This window comes from Pantherophis guttatus, chromosome 13 (genome assembly GCF_059756535.1).
Source record: "Pantherophis guttatus breed Tessera chromosome 13, ASM5975653v1, whole genome shotgun sequence".
Taxonomy (NCBI): domain Eukaryota; kingdom Metazoa; phylum Chordata; class Lepidosauria; order Squamata; family Colubridae; genus Pantherophis; species Pantherophis guttatus.
In genome coordinates this window covers 12,834,949-12,861,003 of record NC_142075.1, presented here as the reverse complement: position 1 = coordinate 12,861,003, position 26,055 = coordinate 12,834,949, and the positions used below count along the sequence as shown (strand labels likewise).

Genomic DNA, 26,055 nt, shown 5'->3' with positions numbered 1-26,055 from the left:
CATCCAACACAAAGTGAAACATTTACTAATACATATTCAAACATATGTTTCTGCAAGCCAATAAAAAAATTGGAGAAATCATACCGTGGATTTTTTTTTTTTTTTTTGAGCCTTCTCACAATAGCCAGAGGACTCTTTTTTTAAATAAAGAAAAAGAAAACGGGTGATGTTTCATTTACTTATTTTCACAGCATGCTGCTATGTATCATAAATCAAATGTGCCATTAAGGGTATCATTAAACCAAGGCACAAGCTCATTTAACATTAGGAATTTGATCAAGATTTTAAATTGCAAAGCAGACCAATACAGAAAGGTCTGAATCATGAATCTGGAAGTTGTTATTAAGTTGGCATTGTTATTTATTTGTTTATATAGTGCTATCTCCATCCGCACTGGTTTACCGAGTAATATAAGGACGAAGAATAATTGGGTTCCGTCTTCACAATGAAGAAAGTTACTGGAGCATAAAAAAAGCAATTGGGACGATATAGTTGTTGTCTTTTTTTTTTTTTCCAATTTCACAATTCAAATTTAAGAAAAAGATTAGCAGCATCACTAAAGCCTATATATTCCGGCCTGAAACACAGAAACCTTTGGAGACCATATGTTTGCTTCAAATATAAATTCTATCACCCTATCATTATATTTCAGCATGATTGAAAATCTGCTATGCGTGTATTAATAAAAGGCTCCCTTCCCCCAGCAATCTCAAATAGATTGTATGTATGATTGCCTTAATTTGTTCCCTTCTTTTTCAATGCATTGCCACATTAATAAAGACCATGTGCTACTGTGCACGGGGAAAACACCCAATAAAATTAAAAGAATCTCAGTATTTGCCGTACATCTAATTCTATCACAAAGGCTTTTCTGCAGTTATGTTAATAGCCAGGGGTTGGGCTGTTGGGAGTTTGCAGGGGTTCAGGAGAACCTCTAGCTAATATTCTGTGCAGTTGGGAAAACCCCCAAATCCCACTCCTGGTTGGCCCCGCCCACTCCGCCCCTCCCAGGAGTCCCCACGTGACCCGTTTTGAATGCAGATAAGTGCAGAGTGTGTGCGGAAGCTCGGGAAGGGTGAAAAATGGGCCTACCGGAAGTTTGGGAAGACCAGAAACGGGCCCGTTTCCGGCCTCCAGAGCCTGGGGAGGCCGTTTTTGCCCTCCCAGAGGCTCGAGGAAAGTCTCCGGAGCCTGGGGAGGGCAAAAACACCACCCCCCATGGTGCAAGAGGCCAATTAGGCCATTCCCACCATGGCCACGCCCACCCAGCAACCGGGCAGAGAACCCCTTGCTAAAATTTTTGAAGCCCAGCCCTGTTAATAATGCTCACCAGCTATACTATATTCCTCTGTGAGGAGGTGGAATAAATCAGTGAAGGAAATAAAGAGATTAAAAGAAATACACAGGTATGACAGCAGCAAGATTACTGTACTGACACAAAAATGGAAGGACACTTTGATTCCCACCATGGACAAATGGCTGCAGAAGCTGATGGAGTTGGCAGACATGGCTAAATGGACCGTTTGGGTTAAAGAAAATAATATAATTACTTTTGTTTCCACATGGAAACCGCTTCTGAACTTTGTGCTTGAGGTGGCAAAGGATGAAACTTTGATTGTGGGTTTTACTGATTAGATTGATAGGAGTTTATAGAAATGGGTTGGTTTATATTACTATGGAAAAGCAAAAAGTTTTTTTCAAGAGGCAACTGGGCTTTCTTTTTCTTTGAAGATGTCTCGCTTCTCATCCAAGAAGCTTCTTCAGAGCAAATAAAACTCTCTCTTCCAAAGACAAGATCTTTTACCATGGACACATCTTACTGTTGTCATCCTCGATCTCCTATCTAAAGTCTGAACTAATTTACCTACAATTCTTTGCAAGCCAAGAATGTGAGTTCCAACAGGAACTCGGTTAAGAGCGTGGCATGTTTGCAGCCAGTCAATGCTACTCCTATTCTCCAGAGGAACAGAGAACAAATCTCCCCCTTCCTTTAGCTGTTCTGTAAATCCTTCGTCTCATTTGTATTTCCCCCTAAATTATGTTTCCAATCTGTTGCCTGTTTGTTATGATCAAAGGAGAAGGAAATGGAAGTTCTGAGAGACTGACCCCTCCTCTCTTCCAACCCTCTTCCTAGCCTCCTTCACATGGTCAGGCTTGCATTGCAATTTCTATTTTGTACCAACTGTTCGTTCCATCTCCACATCTGTGGATTCCTATCGTTCCATCTGCTCTTTTCCTTTTTATCTTTCTTTCTTTCTTTTTTCCTTGTTTGTTTGTTTCCATAATAAGCTCCTGAGCTTGCACAATGTTCTCCGCCACCTCTCTGGTTTGAATAAATGGAATTGCTTAAATTGCAGCAGCCAGTGTGGCTGCCCTGTTCATTGTCTCTTTGTGACGCTCTTCAGGTGAGCTGATCCAAAGTGAAGCAAACCAAATGCCAAAAAACTCTGTTTGACAATCACAGTTGGATTGGAGCTTATAAAACAGAGCTCTGTTTTTCTACCGTATCCTCAGAAAGCCACCAAATGATTCTCTTCTTATCGTTGTTAGTTTATACAATATTGTTGGAGGTGTTAGAGTTTGCAGCAATCCAACCAGCACACAAGTAAATAATTCAGCAGGATTCATTTATAGAAGAAACTTGTTTATATCCAATAATATAAAACATGATGCATGTATACAATACCCATGCAGCTCTTGCAACGTGGTAGCAAGTACAAGGACAAGAAGCAGAAGCCAGAACAACCAGAGCCCAGAATTCAGAAGGTATAATATAAGGACAAACAAATCCATGGCCAGGCTCTGAGCCATCTCCCATGGCTAACAACAGATCCTATTTCTTAGTCACCAAACAGTTCCCCATTGGCTGACTTGTTGTTATGGCTGACTTGTTGTTATACCCCAACTCATAATTTCTTATACACTGACAGGAATTGGCTGAGGGTTTTAATGCAACAAAGATAAGCAGGGGTGGGCTGCTGGTGGTTCGCAAGGGTTCGGGAGAACCTCTAGCTAAGGTTCTGTGCAGTTTGGAGAACCCCCAAATCCGACTCCTGGTTGGCCCCGCCCACCTCATCCCGCCCCTCCCAGGAGTCCCCATTTGGCCATTTTGGATGCAAGTAATTGCCTGGCGCACGTGGAGGCTCAGGGAAGTCCAAAAATGGGCCTACCGGAAGTTCGGGAAAGCTGGAAATGGGCCCATTTCTACCCTCAAGAGGGCCTCCAGAGCATAGGGAGGCTGTTTTTTCCCTCCCAACGGCTCAAGGAAAGACTCCAGAGGCCCGGGAGGGCAAAAATACCCCCTGCCACTGGTGGGTTGCCCCCGGTTCGGACCGGTTCTATAGAACCGGTAGTAAATCTGGAGAGAGGCTCCGCCCACTGACTCCGACGTCATCAGGACGCTTCTGCACCTGTGAAGAAGAGCGCGCATGTGCACAGGTTCATTGCAAACCAGTAGTAAAGGTAAGTAGAACCCACCCCTGCTAAACTGTAGGGTGAACAGAGAGAATTAGATATGTGCAGTGTAACAAAGGGAAGAATTGGGGGTGATAGGCAAGCAAGTCTTCCAGTACTTGAGGGGTTGACACAGAGAAGAGAGAATCAATCTGTTCTCCAAAACACCTGAGGGTAGGACAAGAAGAAACAGATGGAAGTTTATCAGAGAGAGATCCAACCCAGAATTTAGGAGAAATTTCCTGGCAAAGAGGATAATTAATCAGTGGACCAGTTCAATGCCTCTTGAAGTATTGGCTCCTCCATCACCGGAGGTTTTCAAGAAGAGACTGGACAACCATTTGCCTGGAGTTGTATAAGGTCTCCTGTTTGAGCAGGGAGTTGAACTAGATGATCTCCAACCCTTTTATTCCATGTTCTATAATCTATTGATGATTTTTTTTTTCTAGCCTACAGTATTTCTTTATCCCTCTAATGGCACACTGGCTGCTAACATTTCCCAAATTAATAGAGCCTAAAAGAAAAATGCCCTATTGATGTCTTGCTTGGGGACAGAAGGAAGCCAACAAAGCATCAGAGCACTGGAAATTCTGTGATGAAAGATGGAAAATTCATACCTTTGGTCACCTTGTCATCAAATTAATGCAAGCTCTTCACCCAGAAACTTTTCTCTAATATTCTCTGTTCTTTGGTCTCTAATATTCTCTGTTCTTTGTAGAACATTTTGACAGCAAATTCTCTTTTCCCAAACTGAACAAGAACTGAGTGGCGTAGGAGGCTAATGCTTCCTACTAAGGCAGCATTTAACATCCAGCTGCCTGCAATTACTGCAAGTTCAATTATCACCAGGCTCAAGGTCGACTCAGCCTTCCATCCTTTCTAAAGTGGGTAAAATGAGGACCTGGTTTCTGGGGGCAATAAGCTGACTTTGTATAAAATATACAAAAGTATGAAGGCTATTCCTTAACGCATTGTAAGCCGCCCTGAGTCTCCGGAGAAGGGCGGCATATATTCAATTCCGTTCCGTTCCGTTCCGTTCCGTTCCGTTCCATTCCATTCCATTCCATTCCATTCCATTCCATTCCACTCCACTCCACTCCACTCCACTCCACTCCACTCCACTCCACTCCACTCTACTGTATTAACATTTTAACTTATGTGGTACACCTACTGCAAGTGACTCAGAGTCTTTCTGGAAGCAAGACAGCCTCAGATCAAATCAAACCAATCAATTTACGATACACAATTTGGGGTTTATGCTAGACTTGCACCGGAAAGCTTGAATTTAATTTCAATTTAGCCACAACTCTCACTGGATGACTTTAGGTTTTCTTTCACAATAATGTGCAATAGACTCCTTGAGTCTGTTGAGAGTAGTATAAGGTATTTAAGAAGTCCAAAAACACAGAATTATGGTCGCTATTGAGTACACTGTTATCTTTATGTATATAAATCAGTATATGAACGATATGTATAAATGGCAAATTGAAATATGGGAGAAAAATGGATACATAAGAAATGTTTACTGATGCGAAATTGTTGAAAAGAAGAAAATTGTAAAAAATTCTTTAAAAAAAATAAATAAAAAAACCTGTTTAATAAAAATTATTATTAAAAAAAAAAAGAAGAGATTAAGATAAGATAAAGACATATGGAAAAAGAATATTATGGCCGAAATTGGAAATATGTAAAATGTACTTGTGGGGTAGTGGTGGAAAGAGAGGAAAATAACAAGATAAGGTGAAAAATGATGGATTTGTGATAAAGAATTATATAAAAGGGATAAATTTGGAAAAAGCGGGAAAATTGGAATAGATTATAAAAATTAAGATATATGATATATATGATGTGACCCGGTCACCACTTTGTTCATAAAATATGGATGATGAAAGAAAAATTGTAATAAAACTTGTTTACAAATAAATAAAATAAATAAATAAAAGTCCAAAAACAGTTACACCAGGCAGAATCAACCTGGATGGTAGGAACGATCAACAGTTGCCGTCACTGTGAGAATGCTTTTATTTCTTTTGTTTTGCACAAATACTATTCCTACGTTTTCTTGTAAATAAAAACAAAATAACTTGGGATTTCTGACATTCAGAGTTGGGTTAAAGCAATCCTGAAGCATTCATCCACAGTTGACCAGGACCTTTGGTGGCCCTATCTCGTTCATGAGATATTTTCTTTGAAGCGTGTCCCTATTGTGGGACCAAGGTTCATTATCCAGAAGGAAGAGGAAAGGCTGGAATATATATTTTTGCTCCTCTTTTCTATCCTTGGCCTCTCTTACTCTATTTGAAATCAGTTGTCAGTGACCCATTTTGACAACTTTGCTTTGCTGGCTGGGGATGAACAGCCTCAAAGAAATAATAAAATAGTAAAAAACCCAAACCAGAACATCATCTTTGACAGCAAAGTCTAGGAACCAGTGGTGAAATGTAAAATTTGTTACTACTGGTTCTGTGGGGGTGGCTTGGTGGGGGGTGGGGTAATGTGACTGGGTGGGCGTGGCCAACTTTTTTTTTTTAACTTTTAAAAGCATTTTTTCTACAACCTCTTCGGCTGAAGAGGTTGCAGAAAAAAATGCTTTCAAAAGTCTCTGACGATCAGGCAACTCAGCTGGGATCGTCAGAGGCTTTTAAAGGCATTTTTTTCCCTACAACCTCTTCAGCCGAAGAGCCACACCCAGCTGAGCCTTCACCCAGCTGAGCCGCACGATCATCAGAGGCTTTTTTTTTACTTTTAAAAGCATTTTTTCAGCCAAAGAAAAAATGTTTTTAAAAGTAAAAAAAAACCAACCTCTGATGATCACGCAGCCCTCATCCGGGCCTTCCCCAGACTCTAGGCATGGTCCATGGTCCTCCTCAGCCTCCTCACTGTGCGACTCTGCTGCTAGCTCCACGGGCTGCTGGTGGACCACAACCCTTATAAAAAAGGCATTTTAACTGGGACATCTTATCAATTTCATAATGACTGTGTCTTTTCCAGAAATAGCATAAACCAGGGGTCTGCAACCTTAAATACTCAAAGAGCCATTTGGACCCATTTCCCACAGAAAAGAAAACACCGGGAGCCACAAAACCTGGGTGGGCGTGGCCAACTCGATGTCACTCACTTCCACCAGTCACATGACCACCACCCCAGCCACACCTACCCAGCTGGTCATTAGGGCAGAAAACCAGTTGTTAAAAAACACCAGGAACCACAAAATACTTTTGACTTCTCTCTCTCTCTCTCTCCCCCTCCCTCCCTCCCTCTCTCCCCCTCCCTCCCTCTCTCCCTCTCTCTCTGTATCTCCAAGTCTCTGCCCTGGCTGCTTCTCCATCCCCCACCATCGCTCTTACCTTCTCAGGCCAGGCGAGGAGTGACTGGGAGGGAAGGGCGAGGCATGGGGCCAGCCAGTGATGGGATCACCTGACAGGGAGCCACAGCAGAGGGCCCAAAGAGCTGCATGCAGCTCCGGAGCTGCAGGTTGCTGACCCCTGGCATAAACGAACCTCACAACGATCGGTGATGTTTTTATTTATCTTCTTCCTTCATTTTCCAGTTGTTAAATTTGGAGCATTAAACACACACGCTCTGATGTTAAATTAGGCTTGGAAAAATAGCCAACTGTTTGTTTTTTTTTCCCCCCGAACCAGCAGAGAGTTCCAAGTGTAAACATATGTTTCGCAGATTGGGGAAATAAAGACCCAGTGTACAATCAGATGGCAACAGATGTGGGCCACAAAATCATTATTGAGCCCAAAAAAGCATGGAGGAAGATACAAATGCTCAATTTAAATAAGAGCTTATATGTAATTATAGTTAAGTTCATACTTAATTATAGTTCAACCACATCAAAACAAACACTGGGGGCCTTGAAATTCTGCCTGTGGCACACTGTTGCTTAATCTTCCCTCACTGATGCTTAGGTTTCCTAGGCTAAATTTTAACCCCTTGAAATAAATCTAACCCACTTTCCCACCCCAGCTCAGAGGCAGACATTTACAGTGGGAAACAACATCTACCATACCATTCAAAAGAGACCATTGAAAAGCCCAAAAAGAAACAGAAGGACCAACCAGATGTCTCCTCATCAGACATCAACACCCAGATAAATTGAGAGTAACACCAAAATTAATACTAGACCAACAATCAAGAAGTAAACAATAACCCCAATTCAGGAACGATCAACTCAGACAAATCACGTGAAGTGTTAATACCACTTTAGAATGCCTTGGTAAGGCCACACTTGGAAAACAGCATCCAGTTTTGATCGCCCCGATGTAAAAAAGATGTGGAGACTCTAGAAAGAGTGCAGAGAAGAGCAACAAAGATGATTAGGGGACTGGAGGCTAAAACATATGAAGAACGGTTGCAGGAATTGGGTATGTCTAATTCAAGGAAAAGAAGGACGAGGGGAGACATGATAGCAGTGTTCCAATATTTCAGGGGCTTCCATAAAGAAGGGAGTCAAGCTATTCTCCAAAGCATCTGAAGGCAGGACAAGAAGCAATGGGTGGAAACTAAACAAGGGGAGAAGCAATTTAGAATTTAGGAGAAATTTCCTGATGGTTAGAACACTTAACCAGGGGAACAACTTGCCCCCAGAAGTTGTAAATGCTCCAACACTGAAAGTCTTTAAGAAGATGTTGGATAACCATTTGTCTGAAGTGGTATAGGGTTTCCTGCCTAAGCAGGGGGTTGGACTAGAAGACCTCCAAGGTCCCTTCCAACTCTGTTATTCTATTCTATTCTATTCTATTCTATTCTATTCTATTCTATTCTATTCTATTCTATTCTATTCTATTCTATTCTATATAATCAAACCATAAACAACAACTTAAACAAGGAACTATCATAACATTCCCACCAACATTGACGAGACCACTAAAAGCTAGTATAAGAACAAATCTACTGACTCTGATAATATCACCTAGTTTGGTAATGAAACATCTGCAAGAAAACCAGCAAGCTCAGAGAGCACCACAATACAAAATCTAAAATAATGTACCCAACAACAATACACACACATGATTGGTGCAGCTATCTTCCTTCTTTCAACGCAGGGCTATCTAATTCCATTCTCCCAATGAGAAAGAATCCAGGATACAGAAAGTAAAATTGGCAGGAAAAAAAAAAAGCAATCGTCTCTAAAATAGGACTCTACTCCTGCTGGATTTGTTTTGTTTTATGACCAGCGTACGGCTCTTAATACACGTATCTCATTTCATTAATTACATAAATCATTTTCAGGGTTTCAATCAAAACATAGAAGAAACATCCATTCTACAAACAAATAGCCGGTCATGAAAGAAGCAAAATAAAATTGGTACCTTGAAATCCCGTCAGAATAGACTCTGCTGAGAAATCGATCTCTGGAGGGAACTGAGTCCATGACTCTCTGTGTTGGTCTCACCTAGACGAGAGAGTAAATAATCATGGTTAAATAATCGGCGTAAATAATCGTGGTTGGTCTCACCTAGAAGAAAGAGTAAATAAACATGGTTATGTATATTTAGGAACATTGAAATAATCTGTCTGTTAGGAATAAATTGTGCTTGAACTTACAGAGTGGACCTACTTGGACGTTTATTTTCTAGATAGGATAAATATCAGAATAACAAGGTCCCTTCCCCTGTTGGAAAGGACCTTAGAGGTCTTCTACTCCAACCCCCAGGAAAACCTATACCATTTCAGACAAATGGTTGTCCAATCTCTCTTTAAAAACCTCCAGTGATTTTGGAGGCAGGCCATTCCACCGATTATGGTAATTGTTCCTTAGTTCTGGGTTGGTTCTCTCCTTGATTAGTTTTCACCCATTGTTTCTTGTCCTGCCTTCACGTGCTTTGGAAAATAGATTGATGCCCCCCCTTCTTTCTGGCAGCCCCTCAAATATTGGAACACCACTACGTCACCCCTAGTCCTTTCTTTCACTAGAATAGACATAAGGTAAAGGTAAAGGTTCCCCTCACACAGATGTGCTAGTTGTTCCTGACTCTAGGGGGCGGTGCTCATCTCCGTTTCAAAGCCGAAGAGCTAGCGCTGTCCGAAGATGTCTCCGTGGTCATATGGCTGGCATGACTCAATGCCAAAGGTGCACAGAACGTTGTTCCCTTCCCACCAAAGGTGGTCCCTATTTTTCTACTTGCATTTTTTACGTGCTTTCAAACTGCTAGGTTGGCAGAAGCTGGGACAAGTAACGAGAGCTCACCCCATTATGCGGCACTAGGGATTCAAACCACTGAACTGCCGACCTTTCAATCGGCAAGCTCAGTGTCTTAGCCACTGAGCCATCACGTCCCTTAGAATAGACATACCCAACTGTTATTTGTAAATTTTCACCTCCAGCCCCCTAAAGGGCCAAATTAAAGACCATCAGACAGGAACAGAAGTTGCTATGTGTCCCATAATGGAGACTTTTGTTCTGTTATGGTCATAGAAATCTTATCTGCACAATGCCCTTTATTAGCTCAGTTCCTGGATGAATATATTAATTAATCAACTTTTGGATTTCTACACGACTATATGAAAAAAGAGAGAAGAAAGGAGGGCCTGTGGAAGGAGAAGTGCTGCTCTGAATTCAAGCCAACCCTAATATCCCCCACAGCTGCCAATACTGTCAAAAATAGGGGAAGAGATTCACAGACCACAGAATGGCAGATCTTTTCAGCCCAAAGGGCGGCTAATTCTACCTTATTCAAATTGTTTTTGGAAATATGTGGGTATGTGTGCGTGTAGCTATTTATCTAACTGTAGACAGGAAGAAAACAAAACAAAACAAAACAAAAGAAAAGAAAAGAAAAGAAAAGAAAAGAAAAGAAAAGGGGGGAAGGGGAGAGGAGAGGAGAGGAGAGGAAAGGAGAGGAAAGGAAAGGAAGAGGGAGAGGGAGAGGGAGAGGGAGAGGGAGAGGGAGAGGGAGAGGGAAAGGAAGGGAAAGGAAAGGAAAGGAAAGGAAAGGAAAGGAAAGGAGAGGAGAGGAAAGGGAGAAGGAGAGGGAAAGGAAGGGAAAGGAAAGGAAAGGAAGGGAAGGGAAGGGAAGGGAAAGGAAAGGAAAGGAAAAGAAAGGAAAGGAAAGGAAAGGAAAGGAAAGGAAAGGAAAGGAAAGGAGAGGAGAGGAGAGGAAAGGGAGAAGGAGAGGGAAAGGAAGGGAAAGGAAAGGAAAGGAAGGGAAGGGAAGGGAAGGGAAGGGAAGGGAAAGGAAAGGAAAGGAAAGGAAAGGAAAGGAAAGGAAAGGAAAGGAAGGGAAAGGAAAGGAAGGGAAGGGAAGGGAAGGGAAAGGAAAGGAAAGGAGAGGAGAGGAGAGGAGAGGAGAGGAAAGGGAGAAGGAGAGGGAAAGGAAAGGAAAGGAAAGGAAAGGAAAGGAAAGGAAAGGAAAGGAAAGGAAAGGAAAGGAAAGGAAAGGAAAGGAAAGGAAAGGAAAGGAAAACCTTGGTCCTAACAGCTTTGGACAGCATACTTTTTATCATCTTGTTTAAGTACATGTGTATCGAGGTGTGGATGGGAGCAAAGGAAAAGAAGAACAGGAACTTAGCCTGGTACATTTAGGAATAAATGAGCCATAATCGTCTTCTCCACCCCTTCCTTATGTTATTCCTTGCATTGGTTTATTGATTACAGAGAGTTTACCTTTGGAAGGTGACTTTTTTTCTAGTTTTGTAATCCCATTTTCAAATTGCAACACCCAGGGAAGACATTGGAGCAACCGAGGAAATTAAAAACATTTGTCCAATCAAAAATGGGCTTCATCATTAGCACAAATGCGTAAGAAGTCAACAAGAACAGAACCTCCGGCATGTAAATACGGATGCTTTAATCTTATTTCTATTTAAAAAAAAAAAAAAAAAAAAACCTTTCCAGTCCAGCCTACAATCCAAGCGATCTCTTGTCATGGTACACACTAACTAAATCAGGCTTCCTTTATACTTTCTGAGAGCAGCCAAGTTTCACAAGTGCTTCCACTTATTGGGGGCAAATCAGGGGTGAAATGCTCCTGGTTCGGACCGGATCGCTAGATCCGGTAGTGATGGCGGCGGGAAGAATCGGAGAACCGGTAGCAAAAACCCCTGCTCCCTGCTCGCCGCCCATGCCCAGCTGAGCTGCGTGATCATCAGAGGCTTTTTTTTTTTTTACTTTTAAAAGCATTTTTTCTACCACCTCTTCAGCTTGTAAAAAAAATGCTTTTAAAAGGCTCTGACGATCCCAGCTGAGTTGCCTGATCGTCAGAGGTTGGTTTTTTTTTTTTTTTTTTGCTTTTAAAGGAGAAGGGTGGCATATAAATCGAACCAATAAATAAATAAATGAATAAATAAAATAAATAAATAGTTCAAAGGCCTCAATTCTTTGGCGCTCAGCCTTTCTTATGGGCCAGCTTTCACAACCATCCATTGCAACTGGGAAAACTATAGCCTTGACTATATGCACTTTACTATACGCAGGGAATATAAATCCTTCCATTCCCCACCATCCAGTCAGAGCTGAAGAAGTTTCTTTTGGATGAGAAGCAAAGAAGAAAAAACAAGGAAGTCCAGTTGCCTCCTGTAAAAGCACCTTTGAGACAAGCATGACCTGGATGACTGAGAATCTCTAGGGCAGTGTTTCTCAACCTTGGTAGCTTGAAGATGGGTGGACTTCAACTCCCAGAATCCCCCAGCCAGCGCTGCTGGCTGGGGGATTCTGGGAGTTGAAGTCCACCCATCTTCAAGCTTCCAAGGTTGAGAAACATTGCTCTAGAGACTATCATCAAATGGGGCAGAAGTCTCTTAACAACTGTATCACTTGGCAATGGAAATTTTGGGCTTCAATGGGGTACTATTTGTATGCAATTCTACAGGTAGAGTTTCACCCGGAGCCATTATTCTCCCAGTTTTTCTCCATACTCTGCATATTTTGTTTGTCTGAAGAGAACCACAAGTTCAAACAACTTCCATTCATTTTATTTATTGCCGTGCTCAGTTTGTTTCCACATCAGCTTGATGGAAGCAGTTTTTTCAAAACGCATCTCAGATCCTTCATTTCATTTCCGGCCTATTTGGCATTCTACAATAAACAAAAATCTTATGAAAGTTGTGAATTCTGCTTAGGGAACCTGTCACGGAACAAAATTTGGCTTGGGCATTATGTTTTAGGTTGTAGCTTTTGTTTAAATAAATCACGTACCGCAGGAACTTTCATATGCTTCTAGTGTTTTTCTTCCAAGGAAACTAATTCCTGACCAAAACTGGCAAACGTTCTCACAGTTTGCAAAGTGGGGTGGGGTGGGGGGTGGTACTGACATATAATAAAAGTCAATGGCATTTGCTGAAAAGTCTTGTTGCTGAATGATGGACGTTTCCTGTAACGTGGCAGCAGATGCCATATTAGGATAATCAACTGAAAGTGATTGACTTCTTGCCAGTACATCTGGAGACGTTTTTCCCCGTATATGTGTTAGAATAAAACATCACTAATGCAGGTAAGCAATACAGTCGACACAGGAGCTACACAATCAATCCGACACATAAATCTGCTCCCCAAAGAAAAAGCAAGAGAAAGAGTTCACCTTGAATTCGAGTCAGAATTTCCTCAGAATAAGGCAAAATAACTAAAAGCCTCTCTCAGGTGGGAGAGAACATCTGAGAAACTACAAGCTATGGTAAAGGTAAAGGTAAAGGTTCCCCTTGCATATATATGCTAGTCGTTCCCAATGCTAGGAAACTAGTAAATGACACTACTAAACTACCAAACCAGTAAACTACTAAAAGACTCTAGGAAACGACTCTAGGGGGCGGTGCTCATTTCCATTTCAAAGCCGAAGAGTCAGCGTTGTCCGAAGACGTCTCCGTGGTCATGTGGCTGGCATGACTAAATGCCAAAGGCACACGGAACGCTGTTACCTTCCCACCAAAGGTGGTCCCTGCTTTTCTACTTGCATTTTTTATATGCTTTTGAACTGCTAGGTTGGCAGACGCTGGGACAAGTATCAGGAGCTCACCCTGTTACGCGGCACTAGGGATTCAAACCACTGAACTGCCGACCTTTCGATCGACAAGCTCAGCGTCTTAACCACTGAGCCACCGTGTCCCTTTACAAACTATGAAACAGCATTCATTTTGCATCCATTTTTTTCTATAAAAAGGAAAATGGTAAAGGAGCCCCTGCGGATTTCATTCTGCTATTCGTTGCCAACTTTAGAGGGTGGTGGTCATCTCCTTTTCAAGGCCATTGAGCCTGCACTGTCCAAAGACATTTCTGTGTTCATGAGGCCAGTATGATGTCTCAAAGCCTGTTACTTTTTCACTGAAGTGGTACCTATTTATCTACTTGCATTTGCATGTTTTCAAATTGCTACGTTGGCAGGAGCTGAGGCTAGGACGGGAGCTCAGCCAGTCACATGACACTTGGGTCTTGAACCAGGGCTGCCAGCTTTTCCAGTTGACAAGCCCAACGTCTTAACCACTGAACCAGACACAACTCAATTTTTTTTTTATATACTGATATTTTAATTAAAAGTTGCCAAGGTTTACCCTTATTTTAAATCCAGTATACAAGATGTCTGATCAGCTCAGTTTGGAAAGGCTTGATAAGCACCAATGAAAAACAGCAATGACATCAAACCAGAACAAGATGATGGAAGGAAAGAGAGGAGGAAAGGGAAGAGAGAAATGCTAGAGTTGGGCAGAGTTTCATCACCATGGCCTTCTGTATTACAGGAAGCATTTTAAAAAAAATCTTGTATGAGTAGTGTTGCTGGAAAATAGATTCCAGATCAAAGGGGCTTGCTTAAAAAAAAAAATACATATGCCAGCTCCAGGGGGTTTCAAATATTTATACTTTGCTACATTTTTAAGAGGTTCTTCGAAGCAGTGTGTTTGGAATCTGATAACACAGGCACTGTTCAAAACAGCTCTTGGTCTTCTCCAATTAATGTCCTAAGAAAATAAGTGTCTACAGCTAGCCACAATGAGGAAGAAATTATATGCACAGTGATGTCACCCTTACGAAGGGATGCAAACCAGGGATGGGTTCTACTTACCTTTACTACCAGTTTGCATCGTGCATGCGTGCGCACGCTTCACTCACTCAGGCACGCACTCTTCTGCACATGTGCAGAAGCTTCTGTGCATGCGCAGATCACCTATGACGACATCCGGGTCAGTGGGCAGAGCCTCCTGCCGGTTTTACTACCAGTTCTTGCGAACCGGTCTGAACCGGGGGCAACCCACCACTGATGCAAACCCTTTCCACTTGCATCTCAACATTGGTTGGGGAAAGTCACGGGGTTTGCGTGATGATGCCATGATACATGTTCCGTCAATTCCACTCCTTCCACAAACACATCTGCCAACACCAAAGGAGGAAGGGGGAGGACTTGAGAAGAAAGTGTTTGTAACATTCATTCAGAGCAGAGGTTAGGTTAGCAAGCTTTTAATTTGGAGAAAGGGGCTAATTACCCAAATTATCTTCAGACTGGCCCTATCAATGCTTCTGAAAAAGCAGTATGAAACTTGTGTTTATTTTCAGAGCATATCATCTCCTCCAGGAGTGAAATTTAAAAATTTCCAATACCGGTTCTGTGGGCGTGGCTTGTTGGGGGGAGGTCATGTGACTAGGTGAGCGTGGCCAACTCGAGGGGCTCCTCACCGGTCCCTCCCCTCCCAGCCACTCCTTGTCACGAATGGCAGGAAAATGGGGAGGGGAATAGAGTTGGGAATGACTAGAGCATATGTGCGAGGGGAACCTTTACCTTTACCTTTTAGTTGTACATTCTTGATTAGGCATTGGTGAGGATTTTTTTTTCTGCGCACATTTGTTTCACCTACTCATGGTTATTTGCAGCCATTTACAACTACTGCACAGACTTATTTCCTAATCTGTTTTTGCTCCAGCAACTGCTTTCTCAGCATTTTATCTCTTTAAGTGGTTCAAGCCAAGAATGGCACGGCAGGAAGCTATGAAGTCATAAGAGATTTTAGCCACTCATCTTTGTTTATTGATTAACATCAGTATAATTAAAGGCATCTATTTAGAGTAAGAAACTTGAGCCATGGCTCGGAGATGTCAGTAGCAGCGGAATGATTATTCAGCACACTGGAAATGATGGGGGAGGAGGAGGGGAAGGGGGAGGAGGGACTCTAATGCAGAAATGTAAAAACTGCTTTCTCTTTGCTTTCAAATCCAGTTCAAAAGATCTTCGTATAAGAGTTTTTTAAAAAGACTCTAGAAAAAGAGCAGAGGAGAGCAACCAGGATGATGAGGGGACTGGAGACTAAAACATTTGAAGAACGGTTGCATGAACTGGGCCTGGCTAGTCTAGTGAAGAGAAGGACCAGGGGAGACATGATAGCAGTCTTCCAATATTTGAGGAGCTTCCACAGAGAGATCAAGCAATTTTCTAAAGCATCTGAAGGCGAGACAAGGAATAATGGATGGAAACTGACCAAGGAGAGATTCAACTTAGAAATGAGGAGGAACTTTCTGACAGTGAGAACAATCAACCCATGGAACAGAAGTTGCCTTCAGAAGTTGTGGGAGCTTCATCACTTGAGACTTTCAAGAAAAGATTGGACTGCCATTTGTCAGAAATGGTATAGGGTCTCCTGCTTGAGTGGAGGGTTGGACTAGATGACCTATAAGGTCTCTTCCAACTCTGTTAATCTGTTAAACTTTATACATCAGCACAACGGGTGCCATCAAATGTCACTTGATGCCAAATCAGAGAGACATATGATTTAATTTGTGCATTTATTTACTTAGTTGTAATTTTTCAAATTCTCTGGGGAAAGTTGGAAAGAAACTAAGAGGTTCTCAATATATATATATAAGATATGTTTCTCTCATTTTGTTTCTGCACATTGTTTTAAACCTGCCTTTTCCCTGCATTGAAAGAAATTATTTTTCATCTTCTACAGCATACTGTATAGATCAGCTGTTTTGCTTTCCTGTCGATTAAAAGAACCTGAAGTGGATTAACATGTATATAGTCATATATAGCCATATATAAGGCAATATTAATTTTTTTAAAAAATTGATTTCAGTGAAGTACAGGCTTAGTATTGCATATCTTAAGAGATTCTGAATTATATGCAAAGATGAACAAATAAATATATGGTGTGTCACCTTTAATGACTCCAGTTGGGTCAGCCATCATTAAATCTAGTTTGGGACAATCTTTTGCCTTCTTTCTGTGCTTTTTCCCAAAGAAGTAGCTCAACTCAATCTGATGTTCCTCTCCCTTCACCATAAGTAATGATACACAAAAGTTCATTAGTTCCCAGTACTTTGTTGAATTAATTGATAATGCCTTTTTCATGATTCAGGACCATATTATTCAAATAAATACTTTTCCCTGTAATACAATATTGATCTTAAGAAACCTCTGCCAAGCAATGATTTATACTTCATCAACTGAGTAAATTACCTTTTTTTTTTTTTTTTACAATGGATATATGTAACTAGCAGGGTTCATTCCTGGGACAGATTATTTTTTAACATATTTATGAATGGATCTGAAATTGGGAGGGACTAGTGCAGTAGCCACGTTTGCTGATGACACAAAGTAATTCAGAGTATTATAAAACAACCAGGGTCTGTGAAGAGGTCCAAAGGGATCTTTTGCACATTAGAGGGGCAAGCATCAAAATGACAGATGTCATTCAATGTAAGGGAAAGTGAGGCACACTGATGTCAAACATGCTAGCCACTCATACAATTTAACGGAATTGAAGCTGCTAGTGACAGACAAGGAAAGAGATCTTGGAGTAAAAGCAATAGCAGTAGCAGTTAGACCAGTGGGGGGATTCAAATTTTTTTACTACTGGTTCTGTGGGCATGGCTTGGTGGGTATAGTACCAGTAGTAAAACTGGCGGGAGGCTCCGCCCACTGACCCTGAGGTCATGAAAATGCTTTTGCGCTTGCGCAGAAGAGTGTGTGCACGTGTGAGCGAACATTAATGGTATGGATTCGTGAGCGAATCCATACCATTATGCATGGTATGGATAAAGTAGGCAAGGAGCAGCTATGTTCTCCTTCCCCAAATACTAGAACCAAGGGTCACCAAATAACATTGAATACTGGAAGAAATCAGCACAGACAAAATAAAGTATTTATTATACCCGCGTTTCCCAAAAATAAGACCCTGTCTTATTTTTTTGAACCCCGAAATAAGCGCTTGGCCTTATTTTTGGGGAAGTCTTATTATTTTGGGGTGCATGGAGCAAGATGGGGCTCCTCTTGCCGTCTTACTTGATTTCCAGCTCTGCGTTTAAATATTTTTGGGGAGGGCTTATTTTGGGGGGCAGGCTTATTTTAGTGCATGCGCTCAAAAGCCCGATTGGGCTTATTATCAGGGGATGTCTTATTTTTGGGGAAACAGGGTACATCTAAATAAACTTTGGAATTCATTACCAAGCAGTCTGATCCCAGTCATCAATAGTAATATATGACTTAGACACTTAAACTTATATATTGCTTCATAGAGCTTTACAGCCCCTCTCTAAGCGGTTTACAGAGTCAGTGTATTGCCCCCAACAATCTGGGTCCTCATTTTACCAACCTCAGAAGGATGGAAGGCTGAATCAACCTTGAGCCAGTCAAGATCGAACTGCTGGTAGTCGGCAGAGCTGGCCTGCAATGCTGTATTCTAACCACTGCGCCACCAGGCCCTCAGCTTTGCTGGGTTCCAAAAAGGGTCAGACCAGTTCATTGAGGTTATGGAGATCAATGGCTATTAGCCTTGATAGCCATGTGACTACCTCTGAAGGCCATCTGCTGGGACACAAGTGGACTTTGTTGTGTGGTTGGCTGACCACTGTCGGAACAGACTGCTGAACTGGATGAGTCAGAGGTCTGATTGAGTTGGGCACTACCAATTTTTTTTTTTTTTAGATGCCCATCTCCTCTACAAAGCAACTCTGGACTTATATTCTTTACTCCAGTTGGTGTGTATTGGATAAGACCATTGGTGGGATTCAGCCAGTTCGGTCCAGTTGGGGTGAACCTGTAGTCAAATTGCTGGCTGGCTCCACTCTGCCCCTTCCAGGAATCCCCAGCGCCCCATTTTGGCTCCCAGGTAAGTGCAGGGAAAACTACTAAACCCAAAACGGGGCCAGGGGGTGGGTGGGTGCAGTGCGCCCCCCACCCCGCGGCCTGTTTTCATTCCCAGGAGACTTCAGGGAGGCCTCCTAGGCCCAAAACAGAGTGCAGGGGGGGTGGCACCCCCTGCCTGTGGCCCATTTTCACCCCCAGGAGGCTGCAGGGAGGCCTACTAGGCCCAAAACAGGGCGTGGGGGTGGCACATTCCCTCCGCAGCCTGTTTTTGCTCCCGGGGTGTGTGTGCAGGAGGCCGAGTGCTGCCTGTCACACACCCTGGACATGCCCAACATGGCTACGTCTACCCAGCAGGTCATTAGGGCAGAGAACCAGTTGTTAAATTATTTGAATCCCACCACTGGATAAGAGTGATGGGGTAACCAGGAAGTTTTGACTCCTAGCAACCGCAGATATTTTCTCCATGACAATCTTTGTATAAGAGGTCCTGTATGTATTGTATTCAATGCTTGTTTGACTTTCAGAATGGCAGCTTGAAACTAAACAAATGGGACTTGTGCGTTCTCGCAACTTGCCATTCATTTTTCACCTGGGGGAAGAAATATTGTAGCAGGTGCCACAGATATACAGTATGTACACAAATCTCGCTTGCTCTCTTCCCCACCTCCAGTTTTTCTTTTGTCATGTGCTGCGTTCTGCAAGGATTTCAAACATCAGAAAGTGCTTGAAAGTTGGCAGGCTTTAAAGTATAATACCAAATTGTTATATGCCGCTATTTTAAAAGGGAAACAGCACCAGAGGGAATCTACGGCAGCCTTTGAGTCTTTTTCCTTTGAAAATACAACAAAATGATAAGATTAACAAGGGGTAAGATCTCAAAATCCATAGGTGCACATGAATCAGATTCCTCCATTGAAGTAAGTGGGATAAAGACTCTTTGCTGAAAAACTAAGCAGGGTCAGGACTGATCAATACTTGAAGGGACAGCACCAAGAATTCCTTGCCCTGTAGAGTTAGATTGTCAAGAAAACATCTCAGAAGACATGTCTATGATGATTCTCAGTCATCCAGTCAGTAGTGGGATTGAAATCCCGTCACTACCCATTCGCTCATGGGCGTGTGCGCGCTTGTGCACATGTGTGACGCTTCTGCGCATGCACAGAGATGTCCGGGTGGGTGGGCGGAGCCTCCTGCCATCGCCACTACCGTTTCGCCGGATCCGGGGCGAACAGGTAGCAACCCACCACTGATCCAGGTCATGGTTGTCCCAAAGGTGGTTTTTCAAGAGGTAACTGGACTTTGTTTTTTCTTGAAGATGTTTTGCTTCTCGTCCAAGAAGCTTCTTCTGAAGAAGAACTTATAGAATAACAGAGTACCTTGGAGGTCTTCTAGTCCAACCCCCTGCTTAGGCAGGGAACCATTTGAGACAAATGATTATCCAACATCTTCTTAAAAACTTCCAGTGTTGGAGCATTCACAACTTCTGGAGACAAGTTGTTCCACTGATTAATTGTTCTCACTGTCAGGAAATTTCTCCTTAGTTCTAAGTTGCTTCTCTCCTTGATTACTTTCCACCCATTGCTTCTTTCAGGTGCTCTGGAGAATAGCTTGACTCCCTCTTCTTTGTGGCAGCCCCTGAGATATTGGAAGACTGCTATCATGTCTCCCCTAGTCCTTGTTTTTATTAAATTAGACATAGGCAGTTCCTGCAACCATTCTTCATACGTTTTAGCCTCCAGTCCCCTAATCATCTTTGTTGCTCTGAAGAAGCTTATTGGATGACAAGTGAAATGTCTTCAAGGAAAAACAAAGTAAGTCCAGTTGCCTCTTAAAAAAGCACCTTTGAGACATTTCAAAAGACCACAAAGGCAAATCTACTGATAAAGGAGAATATTTGTAGCTCAGGATTGAAATGAGGTGTCCTTGGTGCTTTCTGAGCTTGGCTGTTTTCTTGCAGATGCTTCATTAATGAAACTGGGTAGCATCACGAATGCTACGGTAGTGGTAACACTAATGATGAGTTTTGGTAATGAAACGCCTGCTAGAACAAACAACCAAACTCAGAAGGCACCAAGGACCCCTCAAAGGCAAATATCTGAGAGTGAGATGGATGGTACCTAAATTCGATAAATAACATTAAAAAAACCCATTCCTATATTGTTGCCAAGAAGACAAGCAGCTCACCTCAAAGAGGATTCTACCTTAATTTTATTCATCCTGCAATTCTCACTGGCATTTATTCAAGAGCAATAGAGGCATTCCATGCTTGGATACACTGAAACACAAGAATTTCTTTCATAAACTTAACAACCTTCCGTTGTGGTGTGTGATACATTAAAATTGTGCTTTGCAAATCCCAGTTTACCACAACGTAGGAATGTATCTCTATCTTTATCCATTTCTCTATATAAAATCCTAAGCTATTTTAAGGATAAGCACATCAGTAAAACCAGTGCACACATTTAGAACTTCGCAAAGTTATTGTGGATGCTCTCCAAAATACAATCTATTGCAAACAACCCAGTGGTGGGTTGCTACCAGTTTGCCCCGGATCGGGCGAACCAGTAGTGGTGATGCTTCTGCACATGTGTTGCGCTCACATGCAAGCACACGCACACAAGCGAACCCATAGCAAACTAAATTGAAACCCACTACTGAAACAACCATTTAACTATCGATTAACTATTAACACACAAAAGTTGTGGATACTCCAACACTGGGGGATTTTAAGAAGACAAGAAGAAGCAATTTGTCCAGAATGGTATAGTAAAAGTTGGATTAGAACAGGGATCAGCAACCTGTGGCTCTGGAGCCGCATGTGGCTCTTTCACTTCCCTATATGCGTCACAATCGCCAATTTACTCAATCGGCACACGATTTATTGAGCTTTTCAACCCTGGGTAGGCCAACCATGAATAAATCCAAGAGAAGAAAAAAGTTTCAGAAGAAAACAGAACGTTTAATTCAACTACATATGCTAGTTTTGTGGCCGCTCAAGAAATAGTCAGGCACGGGAAGGGTTTTGTGGCTCCCGGTGTTTTCTTTTCTGTGGGAAATGGGTCCGTATGGCTTTTTGAGTGTTTAAGGTTGCAGACCAGTGGTGGGTTGCCCCGGGTTCGCACCGGTTTTATAGAACAGGTAGTAAAACCGGCAGGAGGCTCCGCCCACTGACCCTGACGTCATCAAAATGCTTCTGCACATGCGGAAAAACGTGTGCGGCCCCATTGCAAACCAGTAGTAAAGGTAAGTAGAACCCACTCCTGTTGCAGACCCCTGGATTAGAAGATCTCCCAGGTCCCCTTCAACTCTGTTATTCTGCATTTGCCCTGTCTTGCAGAATGATCACAATCATCTCAGCCCCAGCATTATCTCTCTTTTTTTGGGAAAGCTGCAGCTTTCCATCATTTTTGTCCTCTAAAATAATTCTACATAGGCTCAGCGCTTTCTTAGAAAATTGAGATGAGGCTGGGGATAGATGTTTTGTACTGAGCCAATAACCTAAGGAAAAAAAATATATATCTAAATTAAAATACCGGGGCAATAATATTTGATGGGAACCAAGTTATACATTTGAAAGAAAAATATTGTCCCGATCTGTCAGTCTTTGAAGAAATTCCAATTGGCTTGAATCTTTTGCCTTAGGGGGGAAAAAAAACCCACATTCATCAATCGCTATGGCCCACCTACTGGTTATTTATAAATATCAGTTGGCATTATGAACATATAGATCTATTTCTTAGAATGAGATAAGTTTAGAACCGATCAATAAATGTATTAGCACCAATGCTCTCCCTACATACTTTGATTTGTCAAATATGACATCAGTCTGCACAGAAGACAAGATAATAGCACTCATTATGTTTTACACACAGGTTATTACAGTAAATATAGGTCCAACTAATATCTTAAGAACCTTTAGGCTATGTGCCTCTTGGCTATAACTATCAAACAGTGATTAGGAAAGCCAACTAAGAGAGTCAATTCACATTCAAGTATTATGCCAATAAATAAAAAAACGAAAGGACATGCTGAGAAGAGATAGTGCTAAAGTTATGAATCTGTAATATCACTTTAAATATAATCTCTGGGGCAGTGGTGGATTTCAAAAAAATTTACTATCAGTTCTGTGGGTATGGCTTGGTAGGCGTGGCAGGGGAAGGATACTGTAAAATCTCCATTCCCTCCCCACTCCAGGGGAAGGTTACTGCAAAATTCCCATTCCCTCCCCACTCCAGGGGAAGGATATTGTAAAATCTCCATTCCCTCCCCACTCCAGGGGAAGGATACTGTAAAATCCCCATTCCCTCGCCACTCCAGGGGAAGGATACTGTAAAATCCCCATTCCCTCCCCACTCCAGGGGAACGATACTGTAAAATCTCCATTTCCTCCCCACTCCAGGGGAAGGATACTATAAAATCTCCATTCTCTCCCCACTCCAGGGGAAGCTTACTGCAAAATTCCCATTTCCTCCCGATCAACTGGGAGGCGGGAGGCAGAGAATAGATGGGGGGTGGGGCCAGCGAGAGGTGGTATTTGCTAGTTCTCCCAACTACTCAAAATTTCCGCTACTGGTTCTCCAGAACTGGTCAGAACCTGCTGAAACCCATCTCTGCTCTGGGTCATGGTTCTTATCCTATTCTAATCCAAATATAGAGGATTGTTTATATGTCAGTCAGAGAGGAATGTGGGTTTATTTATTTTTAAGCAAGCAAATGTGGGTTTATTGGCACTTGCTTGCTTAAAAATTTATAGAATAACAAGACTTGAGAGGGATCTTGGAGGTCTTCTAGTCCATCCCCCAGCTCAAGCAAGTGACTCTACACCATTTTAGACAAATGGCTGTCCATTGTCTTCTTAAAAGCCTCCAGTGTTGGAGCAACCACAACTTCTGAAGACAAACTGTTCCACGGGTTAATTGTTTTGTTACAAAGTTTCTCCTTAACTCCAGGTTGCTTCTCTCCTTGTTTAGTTTCCATCCATTGCTTCTTGTCCTGACTTCTGATGCTTTGGAAAATAAGTTGTGGCAGCCCCTCTAATATTGGAACACTGCTATCATGTCACCCCTAGTCCTTCTTTTCTGCTAATCCTTGTTCCAACAACATATTTATCTGGGATAGGGGTGCTGTCAGCACGTCAAGATGCATTTATCCTAGTGCTGACATAAGAAGGAGAACGCAAGTGTCTGCAACGGGACGGTTGCCTTTCACCTACTTATTTTAGCTGGAGATAATGTCCCCTAGGAGATGGATGGGAGGGGGGAAATTCTTTGAATTGGAGCAGTAGATTAGGGGTGAATGATTAGGAAGATGGCCAATGAATGCAGAGGAGTGGGGGAAGGAAGAGGAGGGATTTTGGGTCAGCACGTCAGTGCTGGCTGCATGGAGTCAGTGTAAAAGTTGCCATGCTAAATAAAATGGAAGTTTGTTTCAAAAAAGACTTTGTTTGAGACACAATTTATTTGAAGACAGCCTGAAAACCTGACAGGTGTGACAATGGGTTGTGAGAATCCTGAAAGATTTAAATCATCAACATCTTCTTTTATAATTCCTTGTGGGGTCTGGAAACTGAATGGAACTAGCAGAGTGTTTTAATGCCCGGATACCCTTCCTGTTGCCAATGCAGAGTTTTGTTCAGCAGAAATATTCTCATTGTGCCCAGAGAGAGAAATATCTGTCTCTACCTAGGATCGAACTCACAGCCTCCTGATTGTGAGGCGAGAGCTCCACCTCTAGGCCACCGCACCACTCCCCTCAAAGACTTAAATGATCCAGGCAAATAGCATCAAAGGGATTAAATCTCATTATATACTAAATTAACACAGCACCACTCCATTTGCTGTGTAATGATAACATCTAAGCTTACAACAGCCATTTTTTATACCTTGTTCAAAGAGGAAGAAGAGGAGGAACAACCACAATCCAGGAGAAAAGGGTTAGCAGAATCATCAAGTCCACCTACTATGGATCTCACTGCCAAAGTAGCAGTATGGAACCACATTTTGCAAACGCTCATTGATTATGGAATTCAAGACATGCCAATCATTTCCTTCCTACCTAGTGAGGAGGACATCAGCTCTATGGCCTGAAGTCTCATAAAAAAAAAAATGTGGAGCAGAAAACAAGAACATACACCACCACCAAAATGCATTGGACACCATTGAATTTATCTTCCTGTTGTGACCCGCCAGCGGCCAGCAGAGCTCGCAGCAGAGTCGGACAGCGAGGAGGTTGGAGAGGAACATGGGCCAGTCCTGGAGTCTGGGGAAGGCTCGGACGAGGGCTCTGCATCGGAGGCAGAGAGGGGGCCAAGGCTGTCTGATAGTTATCAGCTGCCTCCGGAGCTAGACAGCAGTGAGGCAGAGGAACACCTGGAGCCTGTTCTCACTGTGCGCATGCACAGAGCTGCCAGAAGAAAAGAACAGCTAAGAAATCAGGGTCGACTTGGGAGTAAAGCCACAGGTGGATGATGAATGGCCCCTCCCATAGGAAATAAAAGAGGAGCGAAAAATGGGCTTTTGCAGGAAACAATTTGTTCAATTGGTTGGTCGGTGCAGGAATGAATCTCAGAGACTCTGTGCCAAGTCTTTCCTTGCACAGCACTCCATTTGGAAAATATTTACGTGGCAGCTTTCCAAGCTAGATAAGGTCTGTGGTCATAAATTCATCTTTGAGAGACTGTCCTTTGCTGAATGTGAATGAGAGGAATTCACATTTGTTTAATAAAAGGGTTTTTTGTCGGGACCAGGATTCTGCTTCATGCTTTTTGGGGAAGCCTAGCTCAGAACACTTCCACCTTTTACCTTGGAGCTCAAGAAGGCCCAGAATATCCCAAAAACAAATTCTAAAGTACATTGAAAATGTGGTTTAAAAAATCCAAAGCAGAAGTCTTTTCTGCAGGAGAAAAGAAGAAAAAAAAAAAACTTCCAGGAGATGAAAAAAAGAATATATGTCTGAAAATCTCTCTCAGCCTGACAATAAATTCCCCGTTTTCTCCCAGGGGCTGATCTTATGAAGCAACGGAACCTACAGCCTCCTCCCTCCTTTCATACCAGCTGCCACTCTTAATGACAGGCATTTAGCTGGTGCCATATAGGACCACTCAACATTACGTGGAAAACAGATTTAAGGTGGCAAGAAAAATTATCTTTCAGAGCCGTTTTGTCTGAAGGTACGATGGGTCAGTGGATGGCAAAAATCCATCTTCCTTTTAAAATAAGCCGTGTTGTAATCCTGTCCATAAACTCAGCAGACTGGAAAAATGAAGGGTTGCATATCTATCTCTCTATTTGTCTTCAACAGCACCGAGTTATCATCTGCTTTCATAAGGGGGAAAAAAGAGAGAAACACCCCCCCAGGAGATTATGCACCACTTGTAAGGGCTGACAGCAGGTGAAATACCAGATGGGGGAATACAACTAATCCCGGACCTCCGGACCTTCCATCGAGCTTTGAAGACCTTCCTATTCCAGCAAGCTGGGCTGGCTTAAAATTTTAAAAGGGTTATTTTAAGGGTAATGGGTTTTAATATTTTGGGAAGCCAATTTGATTTAATTCTGCTTTTAAATTTTAAATTTTGTATTGTATGTAT

The 26,055-nt window shown here is 42.4% G+C and overlaps 1 protein-coding gene across 1 annotated transcript in view; it reads right to left on the bottom strand.

Moving 5' to 3' along the window:
• The window catches only part of AGBL1 (AGBL carboxypeptidase 1), a 701,662-nt gene that overhangs the window by 173,373 nt on the left and 502,234 nt on the right, over positions 1–26,055 (bottom strand). The window contains exon 23 of the transcript XR_009623272.2: positions 8,775–8,857. The gene's annotated coding sequence lies outside the window, so the exon portion shown is untranslated. The remainder of the gene's footprint in view (positions 1–8,774; positions 8,858–26,055) is intronic.